Raw genomic sequence first — 19,851 nt, forward strand, 5'->3', positions numbered from 1 at the left:
AGTCCCCGCTGGCCGCCGGGGCCGCGGGCCGGGCTGTGCTGATCCCGCGGGCCGGCCCCGGCGGGGCTATCAACATAGCCCGCCCCGGAGGCGCGGGCCGAGGCGTCCCGGGGGCCGTCTGTCCGTGCGCCCGTCCGCTTGCTCCGCGCCTGAGCCTCGCCGGGAGCGCGGGAGCCACGGAGCGGGAGGAGGGAGGGAGGAGCGAGCGCGGCGCGGGGCGACGCCGGGCTGCGCGCAAGCGGCCGGTGCAAGTGAGTGAGGCGCGGGGAGTGCGGGGGCGCTGCTGCCGCCCGCCCCCGCCCCTCCCTCGCTCCCTCCTTTCTCCCGTCCCTCCCCCGCCCCCTCCCTCGCCCGCCTCCCCGGAGCGCCCGCCCCGCACCCCCGCGCCCGCGGGACAGGGCCGCCAGCTCCAAGGGCGCGCTCACGCCTTGCCCCACGCGCTCCCGCGGCGCCCCCTCCCGGCTCCGGAGTGCGGAGCCGGGCAGGGGGCTGTGGGAGTCCGCTCGACCCCCACGGGTCGCTAGCTCGCAAGTTGCGGTCGACCTGGCGCCCAGCGACTGCCCGCGGTGTTAAGATCTAGGCTCAGCCGAGAATCCCCGCGCCCAGGCTTGCCTCCTCGTCCTCCCCGCCTGGCCGAGCGCTCAGAGCTGGGGGTGTTAGGTGGCACCCGGGTTCCCCCTTTCCCCAGGCTTCCGAGCCCAGCTTCAGAAGAGGGCGCCCCCTTCCGCGTAGCGGGGATAACTGGCTCAGCATATTCCTCCCCCACCCCTGTCTATTCGAGGGGGTGCGGCAGGTGGGCGCCCAGGTAGGGCAGCCTCTTCTGGAATGCCGCTCCCAGCGGACAGTCGAAGTCGGGCTGAGGCCAGGATGCCCTGCACGGGACCCAGACGTGGGCCTCCGGAGCCGCCCGAGGGCGCCTGGCGCGGCGGGCAGCTCAGCGCGCGCTCACGGCGACACCTGGTGGGCGCGGCGGGTGCTGTAGGTCCGCCTAGCTCCCCGAAACAGGGTGCTCTGAGCGTTCTAGCTGACCAGAGGCGCAGATCCCTCCTTATGATGTACACCCCAGTCCAGTGAGCTAGCGGCTGTTGGACTCACGTTTCAGCTGAAGAAATTGAGGCTCAGAGACGCGAAGGTGTTTTCCCAAAGTCACCAGCTAGAAAGTGGGAGAGCCGGTTTAGAAACAGCACCCCCCAACCACACACACATTAAACACCACCTCACCAGGCCTGCCTATCCTTCAGAATTGCTTTTCTAAATCTTCTCTGAAAACCGCTGTTCATGCCTTCATTCACGTTACACAAATGTCTGCCAGGCGGGCACCAAGGATAGGAGGAAAGGACACAGGACCTTCTCTCTTGGAGCTAGTGAGGGAGACAGACCAGAGGTAAACAAATACGTAATTTCAGACATCACAGGGAGAGGTGACGATAATAAAACAGAGTGATGATGGAGACAACATTGGGTGCCCAGGGATAGTTAAGATCTGAGGAGGTGGCATTCGAGTTGAGACCTGAAGGACACAGGATCTGGGGTCCCAGCATTTCAAGAGGGAGGACAGCAATGCAGAAGCATGGAGGTGGGCATGAGCCCCAGGAGGGGCTGTGGGGCTGGGCTCAAGAACGAGAAGGAAGGCCAGTGGGGTGGAAGGGAGAAGATGGGGGTTCACAGATCCCACAGAGCTGTGTAGGCATGTCAGGGAGCTTAGATCTCAGGGGGGGCGTTCAGCGGGAAGACATTGGAGGGATATGAAGAAGGGTGACTCATCTGACATGTGTGTTCAAAAGCTCCCCCTTGGCTGCCCTGCAGAGAATCCAGGGAGGTGGGGGGTGAAGGGTAGGGCTGGGCAAAGTGGAGCCAGGCCGACCACAGAGGAGACTACCCCATGGGTCCAGGTACGAGGCACTGGTGGTTTTAAAATGGCCACACAATTACTCCACGTGCCTCCCATTGAGAGGTGGGCTTTCTGTGCTCTCCCTGCTTGAATCCGGCCGGGCTTCTGTGTGGCAGGAGTGATGATGCAAGGCTTTTGGGCTTGGTCATAAGAGGCAGTGCAGCTTCCACCTTGTTGGCTGGAACACTCCTGCTGGAACCCTGAGCCACCCTGGAAGGAGTCTGGGGGCTGCCATGATGTGAGGAAGCCCAGGCATAGGTAGGGCTTCAGTCCACAGTCCCAGTTCAGCATTGGAGTTATCCTGACCCGGCGGCCAGATATGTGGGTGAAGGAGCCTCCAGATGATTCCAACCCCAGGCCAGCAGGTCATCCCTCCCTTTGAGTCTTCCCAGCCGAGGCACTGTGGACAGGGGCTTCTGCAGTCATCCCCAGTGTGCCCTGTCTAAATTCCCAAGCCCCATAACTTGTGAGTAGAATGAAATGATTGCTTTATGCCACTACTTTGGGGGGAGTGCTTGTTACACAGCAACATAACTGGGACAACTAAGGTAGAAGGGGGATGCGGGGAGAAGGGAGGACGCTGGGCCTAGGTCTGACAGGCAGCTCTGACAGGACTTGGAAGGTTCCAACTGAGAGAGGGGAGGGAAAGAGAGAGAGAAGAGAGGAATGAACAGTGACCCCTAAGCTGGCTGGAGCCCTCCTGTGGATGAAGGTAGCAATAAATGACAGTGGGGGAGAGAGACTGGAACAGCTAAGGGGTTGGGAGGGACAGTCACAAAGTCCATCCTAGCCAACCTTTTCCTCTGGTATTCCTCCTCCTCCTCTCCCACCCTCAGACGCAGTCAATGCTAAGGTCTGAGCAGTTTTCCTCCAAGGCATCACCCAAAGGTGTCCCCTTTTTCCTGTATGCACTGTCATCCTCAGACCAAAGATTCATGCACGCCACAGACGTTGGGGGACGCTCATGACCAGGATGCTGGGGTGAAGTGCTGGGGATATAACAGTGGGTCAAATAAATCCAGTGTCTGCCCTCCTGCAGCAGCTATTCTGAGGGCTGAGTTGACAATCAGTCACATAGGTGGCACTTACTGTGTGCCAGGCTCTGTCATCAGCTCCTGGACTCATTTAGTCCTCTAACAATACTGTGAGGTAGCTGCCATTCTTTTTTGTTAATATTTTTATTATTAGCATCATCTTATAGAGTGGAGAAGGTGAATCATGGGGGGATTAAATAAAATCCCAAACTCCCACAGCTGTCACATGACAGAATTGGGATTTGAACCTACGGAGTTTTGACTTCAGTGTCTGCTCTTAATCCTTCAATTATGCCTCCTGTCTAATGGAAAAGAGAGGCGGGGGTCACTGCAATAGAGGAGAAGGTATTAGGCGTCAAGGCAGGAGATGCACAGAGGACTGTGGGAACACAGAGACAAGGACTCCAACTGGGTAGGTCATGGAAGACTTCCTGAGGGAGGTGTTCCTAAACTGGGATCCAGAAGGAATGAGCTGGAGTTCACCAGGCAGAGTTTTCAAAGCCAGAGGAAGCAGGGCCTATGGAAGTCTGAGGGGCCTGGTGAATGGAGTATCAGAGGGAATAGGGGGTAGGGAGGATTGCAGAGATGAGACCCAACAAGGAATCTGGGGACACGGGGCATATTAATTAAGTTTGAGCTTTATCATAAAGCAGGGTGTCACACAATCAGATGCATGCTTCAGAAGGCTCATGGTGGCTGTTATGGGGAATTGAGAGAAGGGGGCAGAACACGGAGGCAGGAGGTGTCAACTGATATGCAGGGCAGGAAGGCCAGCCCCCACAAGGGCGGTGACAGATGGCAAGGAGAAAAGTGGATGAATTGGAGAGCTGGTTTGAAAGGAGAATAGACAGCATGATATGTCCCCAAAGACAAGATTCTGTCCTGGAGGCACTGTGACTGGTGAGGACAACACAGAGATGGAACAAGCAGAAGCAGGTCTGAGGGTGATGAGTCTGTGGTTACTGAAGGGGCAGTTGATGAGTGTGCCAGGCACTCAGGAGGGCGGGTGTGGGCTTTTAGGGTGACGGTCTCCACAGTGAGAGGTGTGCAGTCCTTCAAGTCAAGGCATGGCTGAGACGTCGGGGAGGCTGAGAAGACTGAGTGGGGACAGTCCAGCACAGAGCCCCAAGTCAGTAAGATTGAAAGAACGAACTGGGGAGGAAGAAGGCAGGAGTGGGCAGGAAGTTTCTCAAAGAGCTAGAGAAGGAGCAAAGAATTTGCAGGGTCAGGCCTCGCAAGGGAAGCAAGAATTGAAAAGGGTCCAAACTCATCAACTCAAGCATCCAAAGGTCTTTACAGGCTGGTTCCAAGTCATCTCTCCAGCCTCCACTTTTCCCAAATCCCCTGTGTCCATATCACAAAAAATTAGTGGGTTGCCACTAATATTTACAAAATGGAAATAGCCCAGAAAATAACAGAGGACATTGTACATAATAAGGCTCCAATTGTGTGTGTACACTGTGGGTTGGAATAAAAACAAACAAATTTGAGACTGTTACTCCATCCTGTTATTCCTTTTCATATGTCTGGAATGCCTTTCCCCTCTTTTCCACCTGGCCAACGCCTCTCATCCTTCAAGGTCCTCCCAAATGTGAACTCATTTGAAAAGCCTTCCCTGATTAACCTTGCCTCTGTCTTAGGCACTTGATCTCTTCCTCTTTCATTCACCCGTCCATCAAACATTCACTGAAGATTAAAGTGTGCTGGGTATGGGCTCCAGCAGTAAACACAGCAAACATCACCCCCTCCTTTGAGGAGAGCACATTTTAATGCGTTTTTTCCCCTTGTGCTCCATGGCCCTTTAGCTGATCCTGGCAGAGCCCTTCCCACCGGAAGGATGTCTGGGCTCACGTGCCTCCCTTTTCCATTAGGACTTGAGATCCTTGCAGACATGACCCTCTCTCCTGCATCTCTGTATCCCCAGCACCCAGCATCGACTGAGGACCACCATGGCTTGATAAAAAGACCACAGACTTTGGGGTCAAAAAGGCTTGGGTCTGAATACCAACTCTGCCACTTAATAGCTGCAAAATCCAGGTCAGTTTTTTTTTTTTTTTCTTAAAGAGTTGTTGGGCTTTCTCTGGGGCTAAAAATCTTTCACTCGACTGAGAGCTCCCCCAGCGGGAAGTGTATCTGATTTATTGCAAGACCCCGAACCAGATGTGACTAACTGCTTCATGACTCAGTGGGACCTACTACAGAAAGTTCTTTGGCAGAGCTATGCTAAGCAAGAGGCTTTCTCACCATTTGGCTCTTTCTGCCTCCATCAAGGGAGAAGGGTGTCTCTTTGGCAGGGTGCTGCAACCGCACCAAGCATGCCAGGGTCAGGGGCACAGAGGACCCTGGCCTTTGGCTCCCCCTGCTGGATACAGAAGGAGAGGCTGCCTGGGTCCCAAGGACAGCATCGTTAGGAATATGCACTGAGCTCTGCTCCTTACCAGACCCTGTTGTAAATGAAGGCTCTAGGTGGTTCAAATTCTGGCTTCCTTCTGTTATCTCTGTGACCTTGGGAAAGTTACTTATATTCTCCTTGCTTCAGTTCCCTCATCTGTAAACTGGGGATGATAACAGTTTCTACCTCCTAGGGTCGTTGTGAGGTTTAAGATGCCACGTGTAAAGTGCTTACGGTGTGCTGTGTACGCAACTATAGCATTAAATTAACGGAAAGGCCACAGCCACCACTTGCTGCCACCGCCGAGCAGGATAGGATGTCCGTGTTTAAGAGAGTCTCCATCATCAGATTCCCGGGGTTCGGGCTGTAGAATCTTCCCATGTGCATTTGCTTCTTTTGTTTTTGCCTTTGTGCTAATAAGAAAACTGTAGCAACACAAACCAGAGGAAAAGCTTCTATAACTAAAGCATTTAGAGCTGCTGGGGGCAACTGGGAGGAGCAGAGATTCCCGTGAACCAGGCCCCTGGTGCTGGGTGTCTGGGGAAGGCTGTTGGAAAAGTGCGGGTTTTTCAGCAAGGGGGAACTCTGGGACCACGGAGCATGGAGCAGAAGCTCTTCTAACGAAGCCAAAAGAATGAGGTTCTCCCTTCAGCTTTGTCCCTACCCTGTGTGGCTTTGAGAAAGTCCTGAAATGTCACTCCTCTGAGACACCTTCCCAGGTCACTCAGTCTAAAGTAGCCTCACCTTCAGCCACCTTCCCTCCCTCCCCCATCTACTCCCCTCACAGCACTGGCCACTGCGGGGACCCTGCTTTTCTTCCTGTGCCCTGTCTCCTTCTTGTCTGTCTCCCTGTGCTGGAAGGAGTATCTCCACAAGGTCAGGGACCAGCACAGTGCAGTCTTAATAAGGAGCCTGAAAGAGAGTGGCTTGGTGGGGCCTCTTGGCCAGTGTGGCCAGAGAAGACCTCTCCGCTGAGAACCGAATGACCAAAAACACACTTTGAGATGCAGTTCCCCTCCTCCAGAAGCCGTCCCTGGCAGACTCCTCCACCAGGGATCTTAATCTCCACGGGGCCCCGCGCTGGCCCGTCACAGCAGCCAGCTTGCTGTATCCCCTTGGCTTGTGTGCTGGTCGGCCCCCGTCACCTCACATGAGCACTGCCAGAAGGTTCACAGATATCACTCTAGGGTGATGCTCTCAGGACCCAGAGTAACCAGCCCGTGGAGAGCCACCAGTTGGGAGCAAAGGAGGAGGAGCTGGAAAGAAAGTTGCCTAAGCCGCTCAGGAGTTGCCAGTAGAGGCGTGTAGGCCTCCTTCTGTGGATGTGGGAAGCCCCTGGCAGTGACCCAGTGCTGTGTGGGTTTTCACGAGAGAGGGAGCCTCTGCTATCTTGTGGCTGTCCGGTGTCCACCCCCGTGTGACTGGCACCACAGTCTCCACTCGGGAAGGCTCCCACTGTGTGTCAGGCTGGTGGGCCTCGTGCAGCCTCTCCCACAGAAGTCTGCCTCCTCCTCCTGCTTGGGGCTGTCGATCCCGGCCCTCGCTCCCAGGATGGGGGCAAGTGGAATGAGAAGGGGGTGCCTGTGGGCCACATCCCCACAGCTAGGAAGTGGCAGCAACACAGAGACCTCCCACCTGGTAAAATAAGGAAATGGTCCCTCCCTCTGAACTATGACAGCATTCAGCATTTATTAAGCACCCACTGTGTGCCAGGGTCCCTGATGGATGCTCCTAGTTCTTTGCTCCCTGGAAACACTCCTCCCAGGTAGTTTTATTGGTGGTCCCTTACTTCGTGTAAGCGGTCCCTGGCCATCCATCCTGTCCCTTCACAGCACTCTACACACATCTTACCCTGGCTTTATTTTGCTTCCTACCATTTATTGCCACTGTCTCCAACTGTGCACGACGTGTTTCTTGGTTGACTAATTTTCATAAGTCTGTTTCCCGGGCTGCACCGTTAGCCCTATAAGAGACAGACACTCGTCGCTTGGCTGCTGCATTTCCTAGGACAACAGCTGGCACATAATCAGCCCTCATGGATGATTGTTGGATAACTGAGTCATTGAATGGGTCTCATTTACTCCTCATAACCACCTCATTTTCCAGAAGAGAAAACTGAGATGTTGCGAGGTTAAGGTGCTTGCCCGGCAACTAGCTGAGTGTCTGGCACGCAGTGAGTGCTTAATAAAAGTCACCTCTCAATTCCCTTGCTGTCTTCCCCCACATCTCCCAACCCCTGTCAACAATGGGGGCCTCTACACTGGTCTCTCCCCACCCGAGCCCTCCCACTGCTCTGCATGAGGTCCGCTCACTCCAGGTCAGTGATTCAGGGCTTAACACAACAGGCCAGGATGACTAGGGCCAAAGCATCCTGACTGGGAGGAGCTGGAACTGGGCATCAGGGCTGGAAAAGCAGCGTCTCACTCCTCCTGCTGCCAAAGTCCTGTTAACTGCTCGGCTGGGCAGCAAACCCAAAGGTCTGTTTGCAAATTTGGGGCAGAGCATGAAGTGTGCAAGGACACTGATCATCCCACGGATGGGGAGACTGAATCCCAAAGCAGGTACTAGGGGCTCTCAAGACATGGCTGGCTTGGGGAAGTCACATACGAAAGGCTGCTGAGGCCCCTGGAGAAGCAGATCCAGCCTTGAGTCCCGGCTCAGCCACTGGCTGTGCTACCTTAGGAAAACGATTAACGCCCCTCGGCCTCAGTTTCCTCCTCTGCAAAATAGGGATGATAATAATGAGTCCCACCCACTCATATATGTAAAGCATCTAGCAGAGTGTCTGGCGTATATCACGCACTCAACGCATGTTGGTGTTTGATGGTGGCGGCGGTGGTGGTAATGACACATATTGGAACCCAGTCTTCAGGACCAGAAGGAATCTTAAAGATCATCTATGCCAGTGTGTCTCAAACCTCTTAGTCCATGAGAATGACTTGGTTACAATAGGGATGTCCAGGTCCCCTCCACATCAAGCAGGGCTTCCTAGCAGAGGCGGGAGTCGACTTTCCGCTTCTAGGCAGCTCCCCAGGTGTCAGCCGTGCCTGGCTTCATTGGAGCAGAGGCTGCTGAGGGTCCAAATACTAGTGCAATGCCCAGACCTGTGGCCTGGGAGGCAGGAGTCAGAGGGCGTCAGCCTCTGACAGACTTACTCCGGAATCCTGCGTAAGCCCTTTGCCCTCTCTGAGCTCCATCCTTCCCATTCACACCTTGAGGCGTTTGGACTGTGCCTCAACTAGACACAAGCGTGAGACCTGAGGCTGAGCTTGCCATTATGAGTAGAGCCCGGTCATTTTGTCTGTGAGGCTCTGGTGGAGAGAGAGGGCAGTCACGGTCTTAGCTTCCTGCTTTGGGGAGGCCTGCTGGCAGCAAGAGAAAGGCAGGCTCCCCTTTCAAATCCCACCTCAGCCGTGTGACCTTGAGCGAGTGACTTAGCTCCAGAGCTCCGTTTTCTCATCCTGAAAGTGGAGATGTTCATCCTCATGGTATAAGGTCTCTGAGAAGTCACTCTGGCAATGCATCTGGAGCTCGTGGGCCTTCTTCGAAACATCTGAGTGCTCACATCGCACGTGGCCTGGCTGATCACCGGCCAGCTGACCGCGGGCTCCTGGTCACCTTGGGAGGACGGTGCTTATCACAATTCCACCCCCAAGGTCTTCCTCAGGATAATCTGTCCCGGGTGATTCATCTCGTGGGCCGGGCCCTTCCTCTCAGGCCTGAAATATCTCCCTCCCTTCACCATTCCTGGGTCAGGCCTGTGACCCCCGCCATGTGACTTCCTCTGGGGACTGGCCCTGGGCCCCTGCCCGCCTGCCAGCCCTCCAGTCCCTGGCTAGTGACCCGTTCTGGGCCTGACATATCAGGCAGGGCTCAGCTAGGGAGGAGGAAGCCCGCAGCTTGTTGTGCTGGGGAAAAAGTGCATCCCCATGTCCGGCCCCCACCCTGGCCCAGCCACACCTCTGCCTTCAGCAGGCTGGGCTTCCGCCACACATCCTGGCATAACCCGACCCGTTTATCACCCAGCTTCCACGTGGTGCCCTGCCCCTCGGGCACACACATTCCCAGCGAGGCTTCTGGGCTGGCTGGAGCAGAGGGGTTGGCCAGTGTACCCCACAACTTCATGGAAGTCACCTTTTTCTGGAGCCAAGGACAGCTCTTTGGAGAAGGTAAACAGATGTAGACACACATCCCAGCACCACTGTGGACTTGCTGTGTGACTTTGGGCAAGTGAGTCTACCTCTCTGGATCGTAGTTTACCTAATTTTAAATAGAGAGAAAAATACCTCCATCTCCAGTTATTGTGAGGACTAAATAAGGTAATACAAGCTTACTGATGCCTGGTCTTCACCTTTAACCAGTTAAATCAGAGTCTGAGGGATAGGTCCCAGGCATTGGACGCAGCCAGGGAGGGAAACCACTGGTTTCCACTGGTGTGGAAAAATTATTAAGAGCCAAAGCTTTGGGGGAGACCACCAGGGTCTGGATTTTGGCTCTGTTATAGAATATGGACCCTTGAATAGATTATAAGCCTCTCACAGCCTCTTTTTACCTATCTGTAAGATGGGGACAAGTACTTAACTTCCAAGTGCTGTTACAAGAAATAAAAGGAGTATATCATGTGCTTTGCACATAGTGAGCACCCCAAGTGACACATGTGAGCAGACCCTTGTCACATCACCACGGTACACACAACAGCAAGCACTGTGCCTGACCCACATTTGGCCCTTCCAACAAATATCCGTAAATGATAGGTGTAGCTGTTACCATCATAGCTTAAAAAGCATTGAAGACACGTCTGTTACCATGAGACAAAGCTTCTGCCTTTTGACAGACTTACAAAATGACATATCCCAGCATCTGGGGCTGCTAGGAGTGGCCAGGACTCTGTTGTGGCCAGAGATGTAGGGGGAAGTCACAGGTTCTTGGTCCCTTGAGTTTCCCCTTCTTGGTGGTCCTCCGGCTGCCATCTTGAGACGAAGGGCAGAATGGAAAGCGAGAAGGACCCTTGGGCTTGCCAGCATGGATAAGCTGCCATTGTACCCACACTGCACCTCTGGGCTTTCATTTTTCCCCCAAGTGAAAGAAAAATAGACTTTTCTTTGTTTAGGCTCCTGGTTGGGGAATTTTTGTTTCTAATAGAAGGGAAACAGATGCTTTGGGCTTCCTTATTATTCTACTGTCTTTTTTTTTCTTTAAATATGGAATGCTTCACAAATTTGTGTCTCACCCTCACAGGGGCCACGCTAATTTCTGTAGCGTTCCAATCTTCGTATGTGCGCCCCCAAAGCGAGCACACTCATTGTTCTACTTTCTGTCCATAGTCATCAGACTCCAGCTAAATCTATGCCAGGAGGACCAGCAGCCTGTGTCATTAAGTCCCTCCTCAGCCCTCTCAGAGGCACCGAGAAAGCCTGCGCAGCCCCTAAACTGACCCCCTGGAACAGGATAAGCTGCGATCCTATCCAGGCTCCTCTGGCCTTCCTAGAAGGTTCCGGAAGAGAGAGTACTGCACTCCATCCCCCCAAGGCTAAAAGCTCACAGCTCCCGTTGCTCTCCTGAGCACTGTCTCTGGAGTCGGGCGAATATAGATGAGAATCTTCGACTCCTGCACTGATTTGCCATGGGCAAAGTGTCTTTGAACAAGCCTGATTTCACATTTACAAGTGGGACTATGCCAACCAAGATATAAATTTAGACAGGGAACTCGGAGAGGAAAAAGAAAGTAACAGGACCAGAAGTAAGCAACGCTTCCAAATAAACCCAGAGCTAGGTCTAAACGTCCAAGGGAAGGGAGGTGGCAGAGTAAACGTGATTATCACAGACCTTGGCATTATAAAAACAATAGCCCAGCAGCCGCATGTTGGGCGTGCGCAGAGAAGAGAGTGTGAGGGACTTAAGTTTTCTCATCCTTCACCGTAAGGAAAAATAGAGCTGAGGGTGAAACATGTAATTTAAACAAATACATGACCCCAACTTCTTAATGTTCTTCATAATCTTAGGGGGACTTGTAGGAGATAATATCTGATACAGTAACAAAACAATAGGTAAAGTTAGCAACTGCTTTTATTTCAATTAAATTCTTTTTCTTTCCTTAGATTTGAGTATAAATCAGCTCCATATTTTACTTTTAAAGTTTAGCGCACAGAATAAGAAACAGGTGTATTGTGAAGAAGCATCACGAACAAATGCAAACGAGGTGGATGTGTATCCAGCGAAGACTTTTGGAAATGTACCTAGCAAAGAATAACTAAGCAATTAACTTACACCATACTCACGGGTTATTAAAGTTTTAAGCGAAAACAATGGAACCCTAACATACTAGATGAAAACAGATGTGTCTTTTTAAGTGGTATGAAGGTAAAATGGAATTTTCTAAGAAACAGGCAATGAAAGAGATCACAAAGGAAAAAATGATTAATAAAGTTAAAATTTCTGTACATCATAAAAAACAAGCTCAAAGCTATAAACAATATAAAAGTAAATATTTAGTTGGGCAAATATAATTTTGACAAGAAGTAGCTATCCTTAAGACATAATAAAAGGCTCTAAAAATCACTATTACTCTAATAAAGAAGAACATGAATAGACAATTATGGATTGAAAAAACATTAACTACAAAAATATATTAAAAATTACCAAACTCATTGCTAGAGAAACATGCAATAGAGACACAATAAAATACTATTTATAATGTGTACAATTGACAAAATATACTTTAAATGTAATTCTCAATATTCCCTAAAACAGGTACTCATGCATTATTTGTGAGGTTATAAATTAATATTAATTTCACGAAAGCAAACAGAATTTTCTCAAAAATATTCATAGTCTTTAAATCAGTAATGCTACTTCTAAAGAAATAATCAGAGATAGGTTCACAGATATATATACAAAGACGTTTATTGTAGTGTTATTTATAATAGTGAAAATTAGCAATAATCAAAATATCCAACTATAGGTAAATAGTAAAATAAATTATGATTTATAATTCATAAATTTGATAGAATATTATACAGCCATTATAATGCTGCTTCCAAAGCATATTTAAAGTCTTGGAAATTTTTCATTAGACAGGGTTACATGAAAATTCAGGACTTAAACTTGTATTTGCAAAATTATTAAAATAAACATTCCAAATGGAAATGAAAATTAGCATGCAGAGTGTTATCCCAATTCATAAAGTTCTTTCTTTTCCTTTCTTCCACCCAAACTTCCTCCTTCCTTCTCTCATTCTTGTCTCCTGCAATATATATGCCTTGAAAGATATCTGGAAGGATGTGGCCTAATATTAATCCTGGATATCTGAGATACTAGAATATGTCTGATATCCTAGCCCCTCTCATTTTACTAGAATATGTGTGATATCCTAGCCCCCCTCATTTTTGCACCATATAGCTTGAATTCTTTATAAAAGCATTTAGCATTTTTATAAGAAAAGTATTTTCTAAAGAATTAATAATACCTATTTTTGTAGGGTTTTTGTGCGCATTGAATAAGATGACCAGGAAAGCACCTGGCACAGTGTGGCAAGCAGAATTCTGAGTTGCCCCAAGATTCCTGCCCTGTGCTGGACATGACCTGGACATGCAGCTCCTACCTGGAAGGTCCCCTTCCCTTTCCCTTTGGCAACTTTCTATTCATCCTTCAAAACCTGCTCAGGTCAACGTGAAGACCGTCCGGACACCTATTCCCCATTAATCAGATTGTCTCTCCAGACACACGGAGTCCAGCAGTGAGAGCCCAGTCAGACAGCAGAGGGGCTGGGGTGCCTTCATACACCAGTAGTGTCCAAGAATGACTGTTCAGAAGTTTTGGGTACAAAACCACCTGGGGCAGCCCAGCTCCTTCTTCACTGACCCTTGTCTTCAGGCTTCCGTTACTCCACTATCTCCCTGGTATCCTTCTAACAATTGTTTTTATTTAAATTAGTGAATTCCGTTGCTGCAGCCTGCAACTCAAGTACCCAACCGTTGCCCTCTCCCCCCATCACTGAGTTAAAGCTATTAAATGTTTCTGGAATGAACCTTAGTTACACGGAGGGTTGTTACGAGAGACTATCCTTGCCCCAATCCAGCCTTCTGAAGGACGGAGTATGGGACTGACACCTGAGCACCTCCATTCTGAGATGTCTCGGACTGGAGAGCAGGGTGAGCGCAGATGATTCTTGCTTGGGAAATGAGCTATGCCTGCCTTAGGGAGCAGAAACTTAGGGGTTCAATTGCGTCTAAGTGACGTGCTCAAAGCCACACAGCTAGAGAAGAGCACAGGGCCTGGTCTTCTAAAACATACCCTATTTAGTCTTGTGTGCTCCTGGAGAATGCGGGGCCAGGATCTCCTCTGCGTCCACACTCGCTCAGCACACGGATGGCGCTCAACACGTGCTTACAAGCTCCCTGGTCCTCCCAGTAGCCCCAGGAAAGCGGAATTATCCGTAGCTTCATTTTGCAGATAGAAACTGAGACTCAGACGGGAGAAGCGCCCCCAAGGTCATCCAGTTGCGATGTGGGGGGCCTGGACGCCACGCGAAGTCTGCCAAATGCCAGAACCCAGGACCGTCCCTTCGTCCGCCCGGCCTCTGCGATGATGGAAACCCTGGGAGACCCTTGTGGGGTCATGTTGGACCAACTCCCCCAGAATGCCTGGTAGGAGAGGAGTTGACAGGCGTACAGGGGGCTTCGCGTGTGACTGAAGAAGGGGACGAAGTGCGCCTGGTGGCGCTGAGCCGTGCGCTGCACAACCAGAGGTGGGTCGCGTGGCGCGCCTGCCCCGACTCAGCACGTGGCCCTGGGTCCAGATGCGGCGAAGGTGAGAAGATAGGGTGCTCTACTGGTTGAAAGACGCCAAGTACGTGGGCCGGGTGGGGCCAAATGGGGCCGAGCGGAGGCGAGCTGGTGCGCAGAGTGAGTCGAGCAGAGCCGAGTGAGCCGAACTGGACCGAGCGGGACCGAGCAGAGCCGAGCGGGTGGACGGAGTGAGCCGAGCAGAGCCGAGTGAGCCGAACAGGACCGAGCAGGGCGAGCGGAGCGGGTGGACGGAGTGAGCCGAGCAGAGCCGAGTAAGCCGAACTGGACCGAGCGGGACCGAGCAAAGCCGAGCGGGTGGACGGAGTGAGCCGAGTAGAGCCAAGTGAGCCGAACGGGACCGAGCAGGGCGAGCGGAGCCGAGCCGTGGACGGAGCCGGTCCGGCGGTCGGGCGGAACCGAGTGGCTGCGCAGAGCAGATGCCAGCGAGCCAAGTGGGTGGGTGACGGGACCCGGGCCGCGTGGGTCGTGGCTAGTGGAAGAGATGGGAGTGTGCAGCGGTGAGGCTGCTCCGGAAATCCTGTGGCGCATCGCGTCTGGACCCCTCCTTTCTAGGACGAGCAGGAAAGCTGCGCGCTCTGGTTTCCTGAGCCTGCGAAGTGACTCTCAGAGGCGCTCTCTTCCTTTGCTGGCCTCGGTTTCCCCATTTGTAAAATTAGGGCAATGGAAGGGGACAGAAGACACTAGTGTGTGCAGCCTTTCTTAAGCCCTCCGCCTCAGGGGATGATACAGACTTTTCCTATTTTCTAGTGGGACTGAATGTTGCCTCTGTCGTTGGGGTTCGTCCTGGGGAACGTCACTTGACATACTTTTTCTGGAGCTGTAATTGTCCCTCACGCTTTTCAGGGAACATTTCCGTAGCGTGCAGCAGATGCTGTAACCCGGCGGTCCAGCGGGTACGGGCGTGACACCAATGACACCCCAAAGGCCAGCGTATTTACGTGAAACAGGCAGGAGGGCGCTCTCTGGGGCCTGAGCCGAAAGAGTCGCCGATGGGGAGAGAGCCTTGGCCCTTAGCGGGCCCACCTCACTGAGCCTCCTTGTTTTCCTCCGTCAGGTGAGAAGAGCGACGCCTGCCCGTCAGGCTGGTGAGAAATCAGAAGCGTATCCCTTATTCTCTAAAAAGGCGCTTTGGAGATGGATGGGGTAGGGGATCTACATTTTGACGGTGTTATCCTGTCATGTTTATATTGTAAAATATGCCCCTTGTATTTTTTGATAAAAATTACTATGTACTAGGCGTGGTTCTAGGCAGGGTGGATAGAAATGTGAGCAAATCAGCCAGTAATCTCTGCTTATATTCTGGTAGAAGGCCTATGATCATAGATTCCTCTGATGTGGCCCAAGAATTGAGACAGTGAGCATAGTCTTGCTGGTGCTGACCCCATAAGCATCTGATGCGTTCTGGAAGCCCATGCCTGTGTGCCTACAGCTGAATCGTTCTAAAACACACATCTGATGACATCACTGAGGTGCTCACCCCCCTTCAAGGCCTGTGAGGTAAAGGCTTTCTTCAGGGGCTGGCCTCAGCCTACTTCTCCAGTTGCATCTCCCTTCCCTCCCTGAATTTTCTGGAACACCTGGCTACTCACCCCTCCCAGAGTAGATCAACTCCTTCATACTTCTGCTGTGTATTTGTTTCCTTGTTTGGACATGCTGATCTCAATACTAGACACGAGATGGCGCCGATACTGTACCCAAAGCTTTCTCTAGTAGCCACTGAGTACTGGCTACCTGTAAACTGGCTTGGTTGTTGGAACTTTTAGAAAGCCCCTTAATGGCTTGTTTTATAAACAGCTTTCGTGTTTTTAGTACAACTCTTGGTGAATTTTATGTATCTAATCAATGTTCCAGATATAAACAGGAATGGGAGTAATGAAACTTATCTACCCAATGTTTCAGTACTGTCATCCATCCTTGGACAGCAAGCCACATAGTTGGACTCAGAAGCTAGTTCAGGTTCTGAATTCACACGCAGCTTCTTCCTACAACCTTTGTTGCCTGGATGCTTCAGGGACCTTGGCCAGCGTTGAGGGGACATCCCCTTCTCTTTGCCAGGCTCTGTTTTTCATAAGCCAGGAAACAGAATTCAATCAGGAGGATTTTTTCCCCCCAAAGTCCCATTTATTTTCCACCCAAGTAGTATTAGGTAAAAATCAGATAGTATTACTTGTACTGGTTTCTCAGTGAAATTTCTAACATTTCAAATGTGTGAAATTGTAGGTCCCTCCCCCTCTTAGGAGGGGCCACAAAATGGACTTTCATCTGATGTCAAAAACACGTCATGACCTGGTCTCTGCTGCCAGGTCATGAGGGGATATGCCATCCTTTTATAGATGAGTATTCACCAAAAACAGTCTAATAGATTGGAAGGAAATATTAGAATGGTTTCAAGAGCTATGATTCTGCCTTGCCTTGTTCATATTTCTATTTCTGGTCATGTTGTATAATATGTGTAAGAAATCTTAGTTGTATTCATCAAGACTGTGTTTTGCACAGGGCAAATGGCCAAGAGTCTCATTGGTTTGTCCCAAGCTCTTTTGGCCCGAGTGGGATCTCTGGAACTTGAGTAGTGCCTCTTGGAGAGTTTTGTCTTTCTCCACCTCTCAGCCTCATTTTTTCATTTATGAAATTGTGCTCATAATCCCTATTCCATGGAGTTGTGAAAATTCGGTAAGATCCTACAAGCCTTTTCAAAGGCTTTGAGAGCTGTGGTGTTGGAGGAAGGATAAACAGGGCTGTTGTTAAACTACACAGCACATTTGGGAAGGTGAGAAAAAGGCATCGCTTTCTCCTGGTAGACCCAAACCTGTGCCAGGGTGCATGGCTTGGTGGGTTGAGCTTGATTGGAATTCAGCCCTATTTGCCCTTGTGGCCAGGCACACAAGGACACAGTCTATACAATGGTTGTGGCAGCCCTGTGGGTGAAGTCCAAATTCATATGGGGGCGTCTGCCCAGAGTGCCTCTCCCATGCACACACCCTGTGTTTCTACCAAACTGAAGCCATGAGTGCCTTGAAAGTAGAGGATCATTTCACCCCTCTCTGCCTTGTACATGTGGGTCCTGCTGCCTTGTGTGCTTCTTCCCTTACTCTTGCTGTTTCATTGAGCTCCTGCTCAGCCATGAAGACCCACCTTAGGCAAGTCTTCTTTAGGTGCTCCTGATGGGATCCCTTCTACCTTTGTGGCCTTTCCCCTTGATCTGAGCACACACTGCTATCCTAGCCCCAATGCAGTGATCTCTTCTCTTGCACCTCTCTGCTAGCTTTGGACAGTGATGAAGAGACAGACCCAGAGAGTGGGCTCCCCTGTATCCCAGACAAGTCCCATCTCCAGCATGGGAGCTTGCTAATGTGGCACGGAATGGTCACTCTAAAGAGAAATTGCCAGACTATGGGAGCTGCCCAGGATCAAGGAACATGACTCATTTATCTCCTGGTGCCCAGTTTGCAGCAGCCCAGGGCCCAGGGGATTGGTGTTGGTAAGCGTCTGTTGACTGATTCACTGACTGTGTCTCATAGTTCCTTTCCTGCCCTAGCCCTGAGCCAGGACCATGGAGCCCAGGGAACCATGGAGGTTAGCGAGGGAAGGACAGTTGGGGAGTAGATAGAGGTTTCCAGGAGCAAGAGGAGGGGAATACAGGGATTGTCTTTTAAATTTGTTACCCACACCTAAAATCTATATATTCATTATCTTTATGAAAATGAAAACACTGTAAATTCGACTGAGGTTCCCCTTGTCTGATGCACCCAGTTCATGCACTGTCACAGATCGATCTCCACATGTGCTTTTTATATGTGTCCATTAGGGTACAAGGTGGCTGCAGTGCCAAAAAAGCTCCCAAATCTCAGTTGCTTAACATAGAAAACTTTATTTCTCATACTGCATAGTGTGATGTGGTCGGGAGGCAGCTCTGGGCAGCAACCCCAGAACATGTTTGGGGGTCTGGTCTGGAATGGCTTGTAACTGCCAACTCCTTGACCCCTGCTTCTCGCCTCTGAGAGGACCATTGAAGGGGACATTTCAGGCTGGAGGCAGCATATGCTACTTGTTTGCGTATTCCAGCAGCACGAACCCAGTCATCTGGTCTGAAGGAACTGCGGGGAGACTGCGAAATGAGTCTTGTGTGAAGAGGACTCGCGAGGGCCTAGCAGATCTTGCCACCACAGAGATGGGTGTCAATAGGGCATATGTTGTATGATATCAGACAGGTGAAATAGTGACAGTTCTCCTGGAGTGTTCCAACCCAGTTCTTTCTCCTCCATTGGCTGCTAGGCTGTAGATTTTCACCATGACTGCTAGCTCTTGATTTTCAAAGATACCCACAGACAAGGAGAAGAGGGTGCGGGTAGAGCAATTTCAGTGCCACAGAGCCTGCTGGGCTTACCCACATTCAGCCACCTTTCTTGAATAAATGCTCTCTTACTACAAGCCTTTGGTTAATTTCAAGAGTCTGAAAGGGTTGGTTTTGACTGTTTTCTACAGTGTCCTCATTGCTTTTATGAAGCAGGGTATTGGAAGTCCTTATTCTTTTTTTTTTTAAGATTTTATTTATTTATTCGACAGAGATAGATACAGCCAGCGAGAGAGGGAACACAAGCAGGGGGAGTGGGAGAGGAAGAAGCAGGCTCCTAGCGGAGGAGCCCGATGTGGGGCTCGATCCCAGAACGCCGGGATCACGCCCTGAGCCGAAGGCAGACGCTTAACTGCTGTGCCACCCAGGCGCCCCTGGAAGTCTTTATTCTGTCATTCTCCCTGACTTCTCTCTAAGCTCCTTAGTTTATAGTAACTCTCCAGTCTGTGTACTTTATCTCTTATTCTCCTCCGTTTACTTCTTGTGTGTGCTTTGTGGATTTTCTGCATTATATAAGATCATATCTGAAATAATTCACATGTTCTCTTCCCCAAATTGTCCATTTTTGTAGCAATTGGCTTATGACAGGGACTTCTTCAGATAGGAAAGGGATTATTTGCACTTGAGCTCTTTTTAGAGCTCTTAGAAGAGTAGACCTGAAACCAGAGTATCAGACACACAACAGGACACTTCTGACCAAGCATATGCATAAATAGATTATAAAAATATTCACAAAGAGTAGTTATTTATACAATTTATGGAAAAGGAGATTTCAAACCGCTCATTGCGTTCATTTTCAGTAAAGCATTGACTGTGGAGGAAGGACACGAATATGGTAAAAGAGAAAAACCAATTTCATCTGAGCTCAGAGCTTTTTCCTCTAAGAAAAATACCCCATCATCATTTGAGGGCATTTCAGATGTAGTGTAGACAAAGACGAGAGAAGCTGCTAGCATGAATTCTTACGAACATAACGAATGTGGGAAATTATTCTGTAATAGCACAAGCCAGGCAGGAGTAAAACTTTGAAAATGTAATCAGTATGGGAAAACCTTCAGTCATAACAAACCTCATAAGATCTCAAGGGATTAATAGCAGAGAGATTCCCATAAGTGTAATAAATGTAGGAAGGCCGTCACCAGGGAAGAGAGCAGACAAGTCATACCATAAAGAATTTCTCTGATTTTAATGAAAGCGAGAAGCTACGGTGCCAGGAGTTAAAACTCCTTAGCCACCAGAATTCTGCAGAGATGATAATCCTTATAAATGCAGTGAGTGTGGTAAAGCTTTCTTCAGTGAGTCACACTTTATTACACATCAGGAGAAAACCCTAGTAGATTTCTAGGGTTGCCATAACAAATGACCACAAACCAAGT

General features: G+C 50.4%; 1 non-coding gene across 1 annotated transcript; it reads right to left on the reverse strand.

Annotated features, from left to right (window-relative positions):
* Positions 1-10,512: 10,512 nt before the first annotated feature.
* On the reverse strand, positions 10,513-10,614 carry LOC121102670. The gene has a single exon (XR_005834783.1). It is a non-coding gene; the product is annotated as a U6 spliceosomal RNA (small nuclear RNA).
* Positions 10,615-19,851: the final 9,237 nt, after the last annotated feature.

The sequence above is a fragment of the Ursus maritimus genome, unplaced genomic scaffold (assembly GCF_017311325.1).
Source record: "Ursus maritimus isolate PB19 unplaced genomic scaffold, ASM1731132v1 scaffold_14, whole genome shotgun sequence".
In the NCBI taxonomy this organism is placed as follows: domain Eukaryota; kingdom Metazoa; phylum Chordata; class Mammalia; order Carnivora; family Ursidae; genus Ursus; species Ursus maritimus.